A 15528-nucleotide genomic window follows, 5' to 3' on the forward strand; every position below is an offset into this window, starting at 1 on the left:
GAGAATGCCTTTCTTGGAGTATTGCAGTAGTGCGGGGTTTGACAGCGATAGACCTCAGGTAAGCTGGATTAAGAGCTTCTACTGCTGTGAGAGGAGGACCACTGTATATAATATTCTAACTCCAGTCCTACAGCATTAAGGTATGTGCATGTATCTGAGTATGTCAAATGCACTGATCTAACTCCAATCTCATTAACTTGATGCAGAGAGCATATATTTGGGCTGGCAGTTACCTTTACAGTTCTAACACCAGGCCTACAAACATTCAGGAAAGTAGTTATAAATATTTTTTGTGAAATATTTGCTACTTTAATTCCCATACGACAAACATTTAGGAAAGAGTGAATAAATGTGGAGTTCATAGTTATTATTCTAACTCTAGTCCTACACACATTGGGCAAAATATGCAAAACTGGTAGGATGTGGGGTGACACATTTAGTATTTCCACTATTATTATAGTGCATAATTTTGGGGGTGTCAATTTACTATCCTAAATCCATTCCCTCTAACATTGGTGAAAGGGTATATGATGGGGAGAACTTGTTTACTATAGCAGCTCTATAACCTTTAGTGTATATAATTGGGTATGCCAAATTTGTTATTCTAACTCCAGTCCCATTAACAATGAGAAAGGACATATAGTTGAACGAACACTGGGGAAAGTGCATGTTATTACAGGGTTTACTATTTATGGCCTCATTATAAACAGCCCAGAGCAGTATTCTTAGCGGGATACCACACAGGTCAACCACAAGTCTTACAGTGGTTCGTAGCTCAGTAATATCAGCTTCTCTAACCCTGGACATAATAATTACATGCCAGGAGTCAGTGGAACCAAAACCATCTGCAGAGCTGCAGTGGCTCCTGGCAGCTGCTGCGCTGGGCCACCCACCTGCATCCTTCAGCATGGGTGGAGCAGAAGAAGCTCCCTACAGCTGAAGGAAACCGAATCCTTCCCTCTCCCTGCCCCTCCCCCTCTTTCATCCCACCAGGGCAAAAGAAAAAGCCATCATAGGATTTATTATCTGCACTCGATGGTTCCCAGGCCTATTACAAGGTCCACAAATTATACCCCATTATGAGTTAAAACAACTTGTCATCCCTGTTATCTTCCAGGTAGATACCCCCCAACATTGTTAGTTTTGGCCACAGAATCTCCCTCCACAGATAAAGGAGAACTGGTAATGGGGTCCCTAGTATTCTATCTCAAAACCCACTAACATTAGGGAAAGTGCCTATTTATGAGGGGAGGGGAGATTTACTCTTCTAACTCCAGTCATACAAACCTTAGAGAAAGGCATTAAAAGGCAGGGGGATATTTGTACCTCCAGTCCTACAAACATTTGGGAAAGTGAAAATATTTAAGGATGTCCAAATTAACATACTAATTTCAGTCCCACTAACATAGGGGAAAAAACATACATTGGCAATATAAAACTTAGTTCTTTGTGGTTCTGCCTGTGTAGAATGGTCATTGTTAGCAATCAAGTTTTGGTTCTAAAAAGTATGAGATGTTTGAAAAATGATAATGCTTAGTCTTACTATTTACTCGATCAATATAGGGGGGTTGAATGATTGGAGGAAAAGAGCCAGATTGATAGAATTTGTTAAGTCTGAACCCATTGACATCTTGTGTATGCAGGAAACGCACCTTTCGGGCAAAAAGAAAACTGTTAATATTTGGTGGCTATGAGATACTATCATGCTCCTCTCAGACCTCAACAATAAGAGGGGTAGTAATATTAGGTAAAACAACTCTGGGGGGGGGGGCTAAAAGGGCTAAAATCGGATCCGGCGGGAAGATGGACTATAGCGGAACTAGGGTGTGGATTAACGGTCTGTGGGGTCTATGGTTCAAACCAGAATGACCCTGCAGTGTTTGAAGCGCTGGAGAGTGAATTGTCAAGCTGGCCTATACCTATACTGGTATGTGGTGACTTTAATATATCAATAGATTTAACTAGTAGTGTCCCATATACCGGCAGGAAGCCAAGAGTTTCAAGGGCACTCCTATCTATGATGCTATCACATGGCTTAGTTGATATATGGGGTTTAAAATACCCGGGTGACCCCGGCTTTACGTATTTCTCATGCCCCCATCAGAAATATTGTAAATTAGATTATGCTTTAATTTCTTCAGGAGAGATTGGGAAGGTTAATATCAAAAAGCTCCCTAAAGTCCTCTCGGACCATAATCCGCTAGTAATTAGCCACAATAGTTTAGGTCCAGCTTGGACATTCAATCGCAAATTACTAGCCGATGCTTTATTTATAGAACATCTACGAACTTGGGCCCGCGAGTTTTACGACGCAAATCAATACAGTGCCTTGAGAAACTCGGTTTGGGACTCATTTAAAGCAGCGTTAAGAGGGGAAGTAATTAGCTATACCGCCCAGTTAAGGAAAAAACAACAGGATGATAAGAACAGACTCCTGGGTGACTTGGCTAAGCCAGAAGAACAGCACTGCATTGAACTATCTCTAGGGAAGGAGAGCACTCAGAGCCAAACCAAAATTTGCCTGATCAAAGCTGATATTCAGAAACAACTGGCTGAAAAGGCATCTAAAGAGTATTGGACTTATAGGAAGAAAATGTATGAAACAGGGGAGCAGGCTGGGAGGGCGCTATCTTTAAGAATCAGGCAAGATAGCGTCAAAAATGCCATAACATGCATACATGATGAGGGACGAGAATATACTGAACCTCAAGATATTATATCGATATTTGCAAAATGTTATAAAAATTTGTATAGGGAAGAAGTAGGGGATATATGCCCGAATACCTCAGGCAGACATTACCCAGATTTAGGCCCTAGATTGAAGCAATGTGAAACGGCAAACCTGGAGTCTAATATAACAACAGAAGAGGTATTGGAAGCATTATCTCAACTGGCCGCAGGTAAGGCTGCTGGGCCCGACAGCATATACCCCTGGAGCTCTATAAATGCCTAAAGACCGAGATTACTCCATTTTGGTTAGAGCTCTTTAATGGAATTATCTGTACAGGTAAAATACCCGATACATGGAGAGATACTAACATAGTTGTCTTCCATAAAAAGGGAAAGCCAAAAGAAAGCACCGGGTCCTACAGACCGATCTCTCTTATAAACTCTGATAACAAGCTGTACGCAAAGATTATTGCCACATGGTTGGGGAGGGTCATTGCTGGGCTCGTCTCCCCTTGGCAGCATGGGTTCATTCCTGCCGTGGAACTACGGACCATGTGAGAAGAGCGATATCTATATTTGAGGCCCATGCTGGTGGGGAGGGGATCGCCATGATCCTCCTTGACGCTGAAAAAGCGTTCGATCGCGTTAGATGGCAATATCTTTGGGATGTATTACAAGAGAGAGGTTTTGGCCCAGAAATTATGTCAGCTATCAGGTCCATGTATCGTGATCCGTTGGCTCGAATACAGATGATGGGCATGAGCTCGGATGGAATCAGGATAGAAAGGGGCACCCGTCAGGGATGTCCCTGTTCACCAATTTTATTCGCTTTATATATCGATCCGCTGATCAGGCAGATATTGGTAAATAACAGCATTAACCCAGTAATAACTAACAGGTTCGAGAGCAAAATACTAGCATATGCTGACGACCTGGTGGTTCTTACATCTGATCCGGCAGAGTCTATGCGGATATTAGTTGAGGTCACCAAGCAATTCGGATTCTATTCTGGGTACAGGGTAAACGAGGCAAAAACACAGGTGATCTGTTCAAAGAATATAATAAAAATGGATCAACGGTATGTTGACTCTGCTATGTATCTAGGGGTTATTATTAAGGCAGATACAGGGTCAATCATACAAGATAATTTCAACCCACTCCTTAAAAAAATAGAAACAGATTTAAAACGTATGGATGCACTACATTTGTCCCTTATCGGTAGAACAAATGTTCTGAAAATGACAATGCAGCCCAAGCTCCTGTATTTATATAGGTCTATTCCCTTTCTAATCGAGGAACGAGTGTTAAAAAACTGAATCCATCTTTAATAGCTTCTTGCGGCAATATGGCAAGATTAGAAGGGCAGCTAAGTATATGTCTCTCCCCCAGGAACTTGGAGGTCTGGGGGCTCCAAATATAAGATTCTACCATTGGGCCTGTTTAATAACCCAGATGTTTATTCTATTTAAAGCTGGTAGTAGGGAGAGACACTCTTTGGATCCAACCTCAGACCTATATGTTCTCCCTTCAATATACGAGCTCCTCATGGGGAATGAAGCGGTGGGTGCATTATTAAGAAAAAATGGGCGTAGATTTTTTAAGAAAACAAGGCTTAAGGTCACAATGGGAGCCTGGGACCTTTGGAAAATGATACAGAAATCCCTGCAGATTTCCAGAATTAACAGATATACACCTTTATGGAAATCAGGTTTCTTTCCGAACCTAAGTATAGATGTGGCCTGGAAAATATGGGAACAACACGGCATTCAGACGCTAGGGGACGTTACTTGTGATGGTAAGGTGATGTCACTTGAAGCTATTCAGCAGAAATATGATCTACCTATGGGCAATAGCTTTAAGTATATCCAAATCACACAAACACTCAATGCAGATCTATTAACTACTTCTTCTCTCGCTCCTAGCCCTATCCTTGATTACGTATTGAATGGTGGCGATAGGATTAGGGTCGTCTATCAGGAGTTGTTGGACAGGCTACCAAATGATCTGGAGAAACATGAGACAGCATGGGCAGCGAAACTACAAGACCCAGATGTAGATTTAGATAAAGCCTTGTCTCTAGATAAGCAAGTACTTAGGTACTCTAATTTGAAGGCTCAACATTTTATGACTATCTTTAACTCATATTACACTCCCTCTTAGCTATATGACTGGGGTATGAGGGAGGATAGTAAATGCCTAAGATGTCAACAGGACTCGGCCGATCTGCTACATGTGTTTTTCTTCTGTGACAAACTGGCCACAATTAAAACTGAGATAGAGAAATTCCTAGAGGGGTTGCTAGGCTCGAAGATCAGTCTGTCCCCAACAGCTATGATATTCGGGGTCGATGGTAAACTAGGGTTGAGCAGTAGGAGAGAAGTAGAAGCTTTAATCTTTCTAGCAGTGGCCGTCTTACGGATCTTGATATCAGCTGCTTGGAAGGATCCCTCTCCCCCGACCTTCTCAATGTGGTTGGCCAGGTTCCTCGTTATCCATAACATAGAATCCTCACTTTATTTACATAAAGGCAGAAAAATGCGGGATTTTGGCTATAAAATGTGGGCCCCAGTAAAGAGATGGAGAGAGGAAAATGCCGCTAACATCGCTCTCTAATAATTAGTGTTAATTTTATCTCCCTCTCTTCTTTTTATCCTTTTTTTTAAGATATTCATGTACATATGTATACAATGTTATTTATCTGGGCTTTTTATCTTATATATTCTATGTACTTGGGTAAAAACATCGGATTGTAAATATTTATGTATGTATTGTCAGGCTGATCTAATATATGAACTGTGCGATATTAACTATTGTATAACATCTGTATTTTGCTGTCTTTTTGATACTGTGTCAATTCTCAATAAAAAAAAAAGAAACACTGTATGTATCTTACAAGTTAGTCAATTTTTCTGCCTGCAACAGGAACTGAAACACATCACAAGCTGTATGTACCAGTTTATCGCCATGCCACAAGTTCAAGTTTAATTGATTTAGTTCTCTACTGAGAACAACACATTTCTGATAAAACATTTAGAATATATAGTATAAAATTAATTTTTCAATATCATTTTTAAAACGATTTAAAAAATGTAAACAGATTGTAACAAACACATTCGTCTTGTGGAGATTTACATAACATAATTTCTAATTTCTAATTTAAAATGCTTATAAAGCGCAGCATACACCTTGCGGTTTCTTGGCGCTGAAGGTTCAGTGGCTGAGGGGAAGGAAGACCAGGGAGAAAATTTAGGTGGGGAAAGCCTGGCTAAATAGGAAGGTTTTCAAGTCTCCACGGAAGGAAAGGTACTGAGTTGCGGAGCGGAGGTTATCAGGGAGAGAGTTCCAGAAGGAAGGGGCCAGAGTAGAGAAATTGGATCCACCCCACTTCTTGCGCGAGAAACGGGGGATCAGGAGAAGGGACTTGGAGGAGGACCGGAGGTTTCTTGCGGGGACGTAGGGTTTGATGAGTGAAGTGATGAAAGCAGGGGCAGTGCCCTGACGGGCCTGGAAAACCATGCACCCGATTTTAAAGAGGGAACGTTGTTTCACGGGGAGCCAGTGGAGTTTCTTTAGGAGGGGGGTGGAGTGGTGATAACGTGGGAGGCCAAATATCAGTCTGGCCGCCTGGTTCTGGATGGCTTGGAGTCTACGCAAACTATAGGCAGGAATGCCATGGAAAAGAGCGTTGGCGTAGTCCAAACGCGAGATTACCAGGGCGGCCATGATGGTCTTGAGGGCCTGAGGGGTGAAAAAGCGGGAAACAGAGCGGATGGTTCGAAGAGTGAGGAAACAGGAAGAGACCACGGAGCTGATGTGTGAGTGAAGAGTGAGCTGATTGTTCATTTTGACACCCAGTGTTTTGACAGTGGTGGAGGGGGAGGGTGCAAGGCCGAGGGAGGGGGGCCAGAAAAGAGAGTTCCATACTCAATCTATCCACTGATAAACTATTGTATCTGAATTGAATTAATCTTAAATAGTGCTTTCTGGCCTCTCCTACTATCGGATTTGGACATATAGATAAAACATGCTTTAGATCTTGGATTCCTCCTTTACATAAGTCACATTCACTGGTAACATTTTCTTTATAGTTCCATTTGGATGTCAACGATTTAAGAGGGAGTATCCCAAGACGTATTGCCACACTCAATGGTTGGAAGGTAACACATGGCTAAGGAATTCTATGCCTTTATTCACTTCTTTCAGATATTAGTTTTCATTGAATGCACTCATGTGGTGCTTCAAGCACCCCAGTACAGGGAACACAATTTTCGCAATAGACCCGGTTGTCACTTCTTCAATGTGAAAGCTGTCAGTGATGCTAGGGGCTACATCATTAATGTGTAAGCTACCTTTGAAGCATACACTACAACAACATCTGAATCTACTGACAGTCTCCTTTTCAGATGATTGCATAGTAACTTGTTACCTAACTAAATAATAATGGTCACACATATCCTTAACTGGGATTGAATGTATGTATAGATGTACTACATTTAGAATCGTTCCATATTATAAATATACCATAGCTTTGTTGCAGTTTATACTGAAATTACTCTCTCTCCCTGCCAATGTTGAATGACACAACTTCAACTAAGGTATGATTGAGCACACATATGTACATGAGCCATTATTGAATCCCTTTTGGGATCCTTAAGTTGTGTTTCGGATGTCTTGACCATATAGGACAGGGGTTGCTCCTGTACTACCCAGACAATGTGTACAAGATAATAGTAGCCTGTTGTACATTGCATAACATTGTCGTATGAAAGTACTTATATGTAGACATAACCCCTGTTCTACATCCAGGTTCCCAGGGAGGGGCACAGAACAGAGGTCAGGGTGTGCATATCCATGATCAATAAGTGTCCTAATTTTTCACTTGAGCTGCTAGTTTAGTTGCCATTTATTGTGGTTGGGCAGTGTCCTTTCTATAATGTATAGTGTAGTATTGCTACATCCGTATATACCATCCTGCAATAGTAATATTTCACTACCATAATGTCCTAATCAAACATTATTTGCTCAATATATCTACAGACTCACACTTCATCTTCTAAATCTTGTGTCATATTGATATATTTTGTCAGTTGTATATTCATGCATATAGTTTACACATGTATGTATAAATACATCATTTAATTTTTAAATGTTATTTCCCATAATTACAATCAACTTCCGTTAACAGTTAACCTCCTCCAATATGTTTATTGAGACTTCTGTATGTAGAGCAGAGATGTCTGGACCTGGGGCAGTGACCTCTGGTCTCATGGTTGAGTTATCTGCCCACCACCACAACTAGGAAATGGTTTATGGAAAAAATAAGTCATTCATTTTCTGAGTCATTCATATACATCCTTTCATCATACCAGCAACCTGCTCTATGTTTGCGCTCCATTATTCATTATAAACCCTGAAAAAAATCAAGGGCAAAAAGAGAGGGTGGACAGCTTTACTGATGAAGGGTTGCAAATAATCTGCAGGATGTCCCTGTAGCAGTGTCTTCAGATCTATGGGGGTCCAATGGCCCAATTGAGCAATGTAGCACAGGCCCAGATTTGGTGGGACATTGCCAAGCATAGCAGCGAACAAGGAGGTCACATGTACAGCTGAAAGAAGTGCTGCAAGTGCATGGAGGATCAATCTCCCCACTCAATTTTACAGGTGTCAACACTCTCTGTGATGGCCAATGTGCTTCTATATCAAACAGCAATGCACGAGGAAGGGGGTGTCATGGATAAAGTTTGACCTCTAGAAGGATTTGGTTTTAAACAGCAGTCATCTGTGGAGTGGAATATTCATGACATGTGGGTGACCACACTTTACATTGTAGACCCAGTAGGAAAGACTCCCTGTTTTTTGCATAGGCACATCTATGTCTTGGAGACCATTGAGAAATTCTCCAGCTCATTTCATAGATTCACCAGGAACGTCAACTTGTTCCAAGGTGGAGCATGAAAGGTAAAATATGAAACTTATGGCGGTGCACCAGATAAAAGAAGTCCAATCAGATGTCTTTGTCACAAGCTCTCTATTTTTCAAAAATCATTTCTTTGTATTTACAAGAGTAACCCAGCCAACGCGTTTCGTTCCACAAAACTATAGAAACTATATCAGGGCTGAAAAACAATTTATAAAAGTACATCAAGACATGGCACCGCAATGAAAAACATTTTATATAAGTACATCAAAAATGGTACAAGAAACCAGCAAATAAAGCAAAAATAATCTAAATAGACAATCACATTGAGAATATTATCAAAGTTAAAGGACAAAACAGAACAGGAAACATCAATAACTGAACCAAAAACCACTTTGTAAGTACACAAAAACATAATAACATATTAACCCCTTCGCTGCGGCGGCAATTCCGCCGCAGCGCTACGAGGGGGGGGCGAGCGGCGGCCGCATGCTCATGACAGAGCCGCTCCATCACGAGCCGCGGTTGCGCTGTGCTCATGACGGACCGGTTCCGTCATGGCCCCGCCCTCTCAATAGAACGCGCCGCGGAGGGGCGAAATCAGTGCCGCGCAGGTGCGGCGGCAGGGCCATGACGGAACCGCTCCGTCATGAGCACAGCTCAGCCGATGCTCATGATGGAGCGGCTCCGTCATGAGCATGGGAGGGGTTAATAACCACAATAATAAATACAGTCAGAGAGAGCATTTTTAAATACATACAATAATAATTAACTAGGATGGGGATGTGAACATCATTCCCTAAATTCCTAATCTTATTCCCCACCACCTCACTCAGCTCCAAAATTTTTCTTTAAACTTCTTTTAGGCCATCCACGAATTGTATGATGTGAAACTCTAGCACATGAACACTTTTGTAAACAAATAAAAGATAATGTCCCTAAATGGCCATATGTGTGTTAATATGTAAAGTGCTTCTGTACATCATATGCATGATTGCATAGTGCTACACATTCTGTATAGATTGGCATTTCTCCCGAACGTATTACGAAGGCATGTATCAATATGAATAGCCATAAATTCCCAAAAATATTATCAACAAATTCCCCTGCTCTCTGTGGCACTGGAACCAAGCTATACCCCACTGAAGAGCTCCAATTAGGATGAGACTGGCCTTGGGTTTCTTGTGTTCTGGTACAGAGAAGACCTGGCTTGGCAGGTTGGGCTGAACTGTTCCTATTGGGGCAGGGTCAAGACTGATTTGCATATGGTTGTGTCTAATCTGAGGTGGCATAGTGGTCAAAAGCAGAATGGGTTGGAATGATACCTCAGCGAATGCCAGTGGTCAGACTTATTCAAAAAATCCTCCCATCACCTTTTGTATGTTTAATGTACCATCCTAAGTGGCCAAGGGTATGCCCACACATGAATCTCTTGCTTACTGTACCTCTGAAACCAAGCTACACTAACTGAAGAGCCCCAGTTAGGGCAAAACCTCTCTTAGGGTGCTAGAGGTCCAGTTAATCACATGTGGTGTCAGACCTATCTGTGGAATACAAGCCTGCTCGCAATCTCGGCTCAAGGCTAGGATGCCTTTTTCTATATATAATCTTTGTTTTTCCAAATATTATTAGAGGAGACACTTATGCTGACTTCGAGGGGTCCCTGCATGCTGAGGCTTTAGCCCAGAAGCTGACTGACATCTCCTTGAGGGGTGTCCAGTTCATGGCCAAGACTGGTTCACACACTCTTACCCACCAGATAAAAGGGGTTACATCATTCGGAAGGGCGTTTCTTGGCTGAACATACATTCACACCCTAGACACTTAGGTTAGGACTTGCATCGTAGCAGTATGCTAGATTGTTATAATATTGCACATGCCTGCATATATAAGCTGTCTTCGTTTTACTCACTGTCTTGACAGTGAGTTAAAAAGTTTGTCCGTTTCTGTCTATTGATCAGTGCAGCAGATGTTTCAATGCAGGAATCACTTTGGTTCAATAAATATTAAATACCATCTTTGTGTATTCTTTCTATATTTCTCTGAGGCCTGTGTTGGTGTATGGGGGATAGTGGTGGCACTGTGAGCTAGCTGGTCGAAAGAACAACATACCCTGTGTGCATGGAATCAGTCTGGCACCATCCACACATGCGCAGTTCCTACTGATATGGTACTGCCAACGTTGGTTGGTTTCTTATTTTTGTAGACCAACTGAGTAGTTCAATTGTACTTCCTCCAAGCTACCTACACACCTTTAAACTTGTGGCAGGGAATATCCTCCTTAGTTGAGTAGGTATATCCTATGTATTGGCTTTTGGTAAGGTCAAGCTTGTAAGGATCCAATTCACATTGTGTTAACCAAAGTCTGTAATCCATTTCTTACATATCATGGCACAAAACATTTCTGAAAACTGCAGACATACAGGGACACAAAGGTTACAACAACATGGCCTCACAGTAGATGTCGTGGACGTTACCTTTGTGGTAGAAGCACACGAAGCATTTAGGTCAGACAAATTTTACTCCTGACTTAAATTCCCAGCTGCAGATGATGCTACAAGGTATTTCATGAATATGATGTAGGTGAAAAACCAGACGAATACACTCCATATGAGGAGATAGAACTCCCTCTATCCTACCAAGTACAGGCCAATTGGTTTAAAGGTGCCTTCTGTAGTATACAAAACGGGAGACTTGGCCCACTCAGCAATAGGAGAGGGGTGATATGGTGAGTCCTAGCCAGTTCACACCACATTCTGGTTTCAACAACTTGACTGCATGCCAGCTGCCGAGATTATATAGTATTCTAGTTACAATATACAGAAGTGTTACACAATTCATGACACAAACATTAACACTTGCTCCTGAGCAGCCTGCTCAAGCAATAACTCCAACACTAGCTACACCAGGCATTAGTCCACAAACATTAAATGAAGAAATGGGAAACATTCCCACCGATAGGAAAGAAATTCTGTTTTGGATTGCATAAAAAATAAAGCCAGCTAGAAGCAGCATTTCCCTAGGAGGGCCCGCAGGATAAACACAGGATACTAACTATTTGCTTGCCTATGGGGTTGGCTCCCCCGGTAGAGGACTGTGCTACTTGGTACGGTGTTCGCTGCAGTATATACCAGGACACATGGTAATCCCTTCATTGGCGTCACCAGTTGAGGTATTAAAACAGGTACCGAATGAGCACAGGGCAGAACTGGCCCTGAACTTAGGAATGAAACTGATGGGCAACTTTGCCGCAGTATCCATCATAATGTCAAGTAGCATTAAGGGGGATGCAGTACAGTTAGCTATAAACCAATGGCTATGGTATTTGCCTCAAGCACAGCAGGAGCGTGAATTAACTAAAATTATCGAAGAAACCGATGCCACTCTAGGTAAAGATAATTTGGGATTCAGACCAGGGAAACAACAATTGAAGAGTAATTCTGAAACGGATAAATCCAAACAAGCACCCGATTCTTCAATGAAGAAGAAGTTGGACAATAAAACAAAAAACAAAAAACAAGGACAAACAAAGTCACAGGGTGGGTCACCTACACAATAATGTACCACAAAACATCACAACTTATGTAATACTGTAAACTGCCTTATACGCATCAGGCTACTGATAGATGTTCCTCTCGTTCCTTCCAGGATTCATCAGATAAATGTTTGGAAATAGCACGAATATCAGATTGGAGATCAAAAGAGCACGTCAAACCATGGAAGGACTCATAATGCTCCTCTGACCGCATAATTAAACAGGAAGATAAGCTTTAAACATCAAAACCTCAATTTAAAAAGAAGAAGGTAACCAGACTTAAGGTCAGGCATTCCCCGGATTTTGAGGGCTCTGCTTCTGAATGGGGAGTGGGCATTGACAATACTAGACAGCACAGCAAAACCGACAGTAGTTGGCCAGAACCAGATGGGTTGTCTGTAAGGAATAGTGCTGAGTGAGTAGTATATCACAGAGAAATTATGAGATACCCGGGTAAGGATCCAACATCATCTATTAGAAGGCCGTTCAAGGGGGACATTCCAGGTTTATTAATATTCTCTTTTGGGAGGAACTCACTCAGGGTTATGATATTCTACTGCCTGAAAAAGATGGGTGACATGACTTAGTAATGGATTTCCCCAAGGGAAAAACAGTGATTTTGCTGGCCTTCTCCGACCTCATTCTAGAATCAAACACTCATACGCCAAGGAGTGGGATTTAGCACTAGTTCCTGCATTATACCACAACTATGTGGGATGGGATGATGGTTCACCTCATCATGACATACCAAACAACCCCACGACCTCAAAGAAAAATACCCAATAAAAAATTATTCAAACAACATGTTAGGGAAATCCTAGAACAACTTAAATACCAAGGAGTGATTGAGAGTTGCGCCTCTCCAATAAACAATCGTTTGCTTCCAGTAATGACATCAGATCAATCATATCATCTAGTTTTTGGTTACAGACATTTTTTTTGATACATTTTTTATTTGATATACATACAGTGATTACAGCTCATCGTCTATATATGCATTTGCCGGCAGCATATGAAAAGCATCCAATTATGCAAATTACACAGCCTTGTTGCCGACATCCCTGAGGCTCAGCAGCGATTTAACCTGTACAGCCATCAGATCCTTACAGTATAGGTCGTAATACTATATCTGCTCCGTATCACTGTCAATTAGCAATATCACTATATACAACAATCAATATTACAAAAAGAAAAATCTCCCCAACCTTAACCTCCTGCCTTTGTCAAAATATTAATCACAAGAATGCTAACGTTCGCCTACCCATGCTATCACTATACATACATCACAGATTCCCCTCCCCACAGTTTAAATGGAGTATTCTGTACACACTAGGCAGATGGACCTCGTCAGTTTCTCTCCACATACATATACTCTAAAGCAGTTACCACTTCCTTCCGCCAGCTTTGCGATATAAATTAGGTATCATCCCGGAGGGCCGCACCCCCTGACCCCAGCCACTTCGGTTCCCAAATGTCTATTGGCCTAGCTGCAGCAGGCATTAGGTCCCAATAATTTGTCAGTTGATCCCGACAGTATGTCGCTGCACACAGCCAACCCGCTATTGTAGGTGGCCGTCTCTTCTTCAAGTGCATAGCTGCCTGCCATTTAGCCAACAGTAGCAGCATTGCGGTTAATTTGTGTGAGCCCTTTGGTATGTCCAATACAAATCCCATTTGTGCTATCAATGGGGTAAGGTGTATTTGTACCCCTGTGATATCCACAATGTGCCTCCCCACTTCATTTCAATAGTGTGTTATCGATCCACAATTCCAAGCCAGGTGTGTGAATGTTGCAGCTTGCGAGCTGCATCTCCAACAGCTTGTGTCAGGCTGTAGCCCCATGTGGTGTAATTGCAGTGGTGTTCTGTAAGTCCTATGTAAAAACTTGAAGTGTATTAGCCGCAACCTATAATTCGGTTATAGCTGTTCTAACTGCGAGCAACAAAATTGCCACTGCTTGTCTGTTATATTAACCCCTGTGTCCTCCTCCCACTGCGCCTTGAACGTGCTTGTGATTATGGGGGACGCATTTTGTGTCTCACTATATATACGTGTAATCAATTTGCGAGGAGATGGATTAGCCAATACGTTTTCGAGCGCTGCTAGCATGGGGGCGCCTGCGGGAAGTCAACATATCTAGCTGTACTTGCAGCTCTGATTTGATAATACAATAATGTGTCTGAGGCTGATGGCTGCTGTTTGCACATATGTTGGAGAGTGATAAATGTGTCGGCAGGATATAAGTTGCTCCCTTTAGTCAGGTCATGTGCCTGCGCTCTCAGTCCGGTGGCCCTGTCCACTAATGGAGCAAGGAGTGGATTACCCCCCAACGGCATAGATGGAGCGTATAGTTCACTGTGACCCTCCCTCTTTGCTGTATTCCTCCGGGCCCATTTAGTTGTTTCCACTGCGTTTATTTCATTTTGAGGCCTTTTATATGGTTGGTACACTGCTGTGTTTAATGGGTTAGGCGCAACTCTGTCGAGTACTATGGCGACGTGTGGTTGGAATGGAGCGGGGTGGTGCCAGAAGTAAAAGACTTGTGCCTGTGCACTATATGCATATAACTCAAAGTCCGGGCCACGAGCCTTCCCTGAACAAATGGCAGCGTCAGCAGGTTCCATGATACCCAAGTATACTTGTCCTCAATCGTTTAAAAAAATGAGGGTTCAGTGGCATTGGTATATTTACAAATAGCTATAGGAGTTTGGGAAGTATTACCATTTTCGTTATCGCTATGCGACCTATCAGTGATAATGGGAGTTTCTGCCAACATTGGACCATATTGTCAATCCAGTCCATGACTCTCCCGTAATTGGCCAACCATATTTCTTGTAAGGAGCGGCTGATCCATATGCCAAGATATCGGGTTGCTCTGTCCTCCCATGCAATAGGAAATTCCGTTTCACATGGGGCTGTGCCATCAATAAGGGGCACCATTACGGATTTCTCCCAGTTCATTCGTATACCCGTGAGGCAGCCAAACCGCACCAGTTCTCTCATGATTACATCAAAGTTTTCACTTGGGTTGACAAGGTAGATTGTCATGTCGTCAGCATACAAGATATCAATAGTCCCCGAGACGTAAACTCTATGTCCGATGTGCGTGATGTTGACGGAGCCTGGCCGCCAGCGGCTCAGTAGCAATTGCAAACAGAAGTGGCGAGAGTGGACACCCCTGTCGCGTCCCTCTCGTGATTTTAAATGATTCCCGCATTTGTCCATTTAAGTTTACTTGCGCCCTTGGTTTATTATAAATTATTTACATTTGCTTCCCAAAATAGGGCTGAATCCCAGTCGGGGCCAAAGGGCGAAAAGGTATTTCCACTCCAGCAAATCAAACGCCTTTGTAGTGTCTAGCAGTGCCGCCACTGCCTGCACCTGTGGGTCCAGATAATATAATATT

The sequence above is a fragment of the Lissotriton vulgaris genome, chromosome 6 (assembly GCF_964263255.1).
Source record: "Lissotriton vulgaris chromosome 6, aLisVul1.2, whole genome shotgun sequence".
Taxonomy (NCBI): Eukaryota; Metazoa; Chordata; class Amphibia; order Caudata; family Salamandridae; genus Lissotriton; species Lissotriton vulgaris.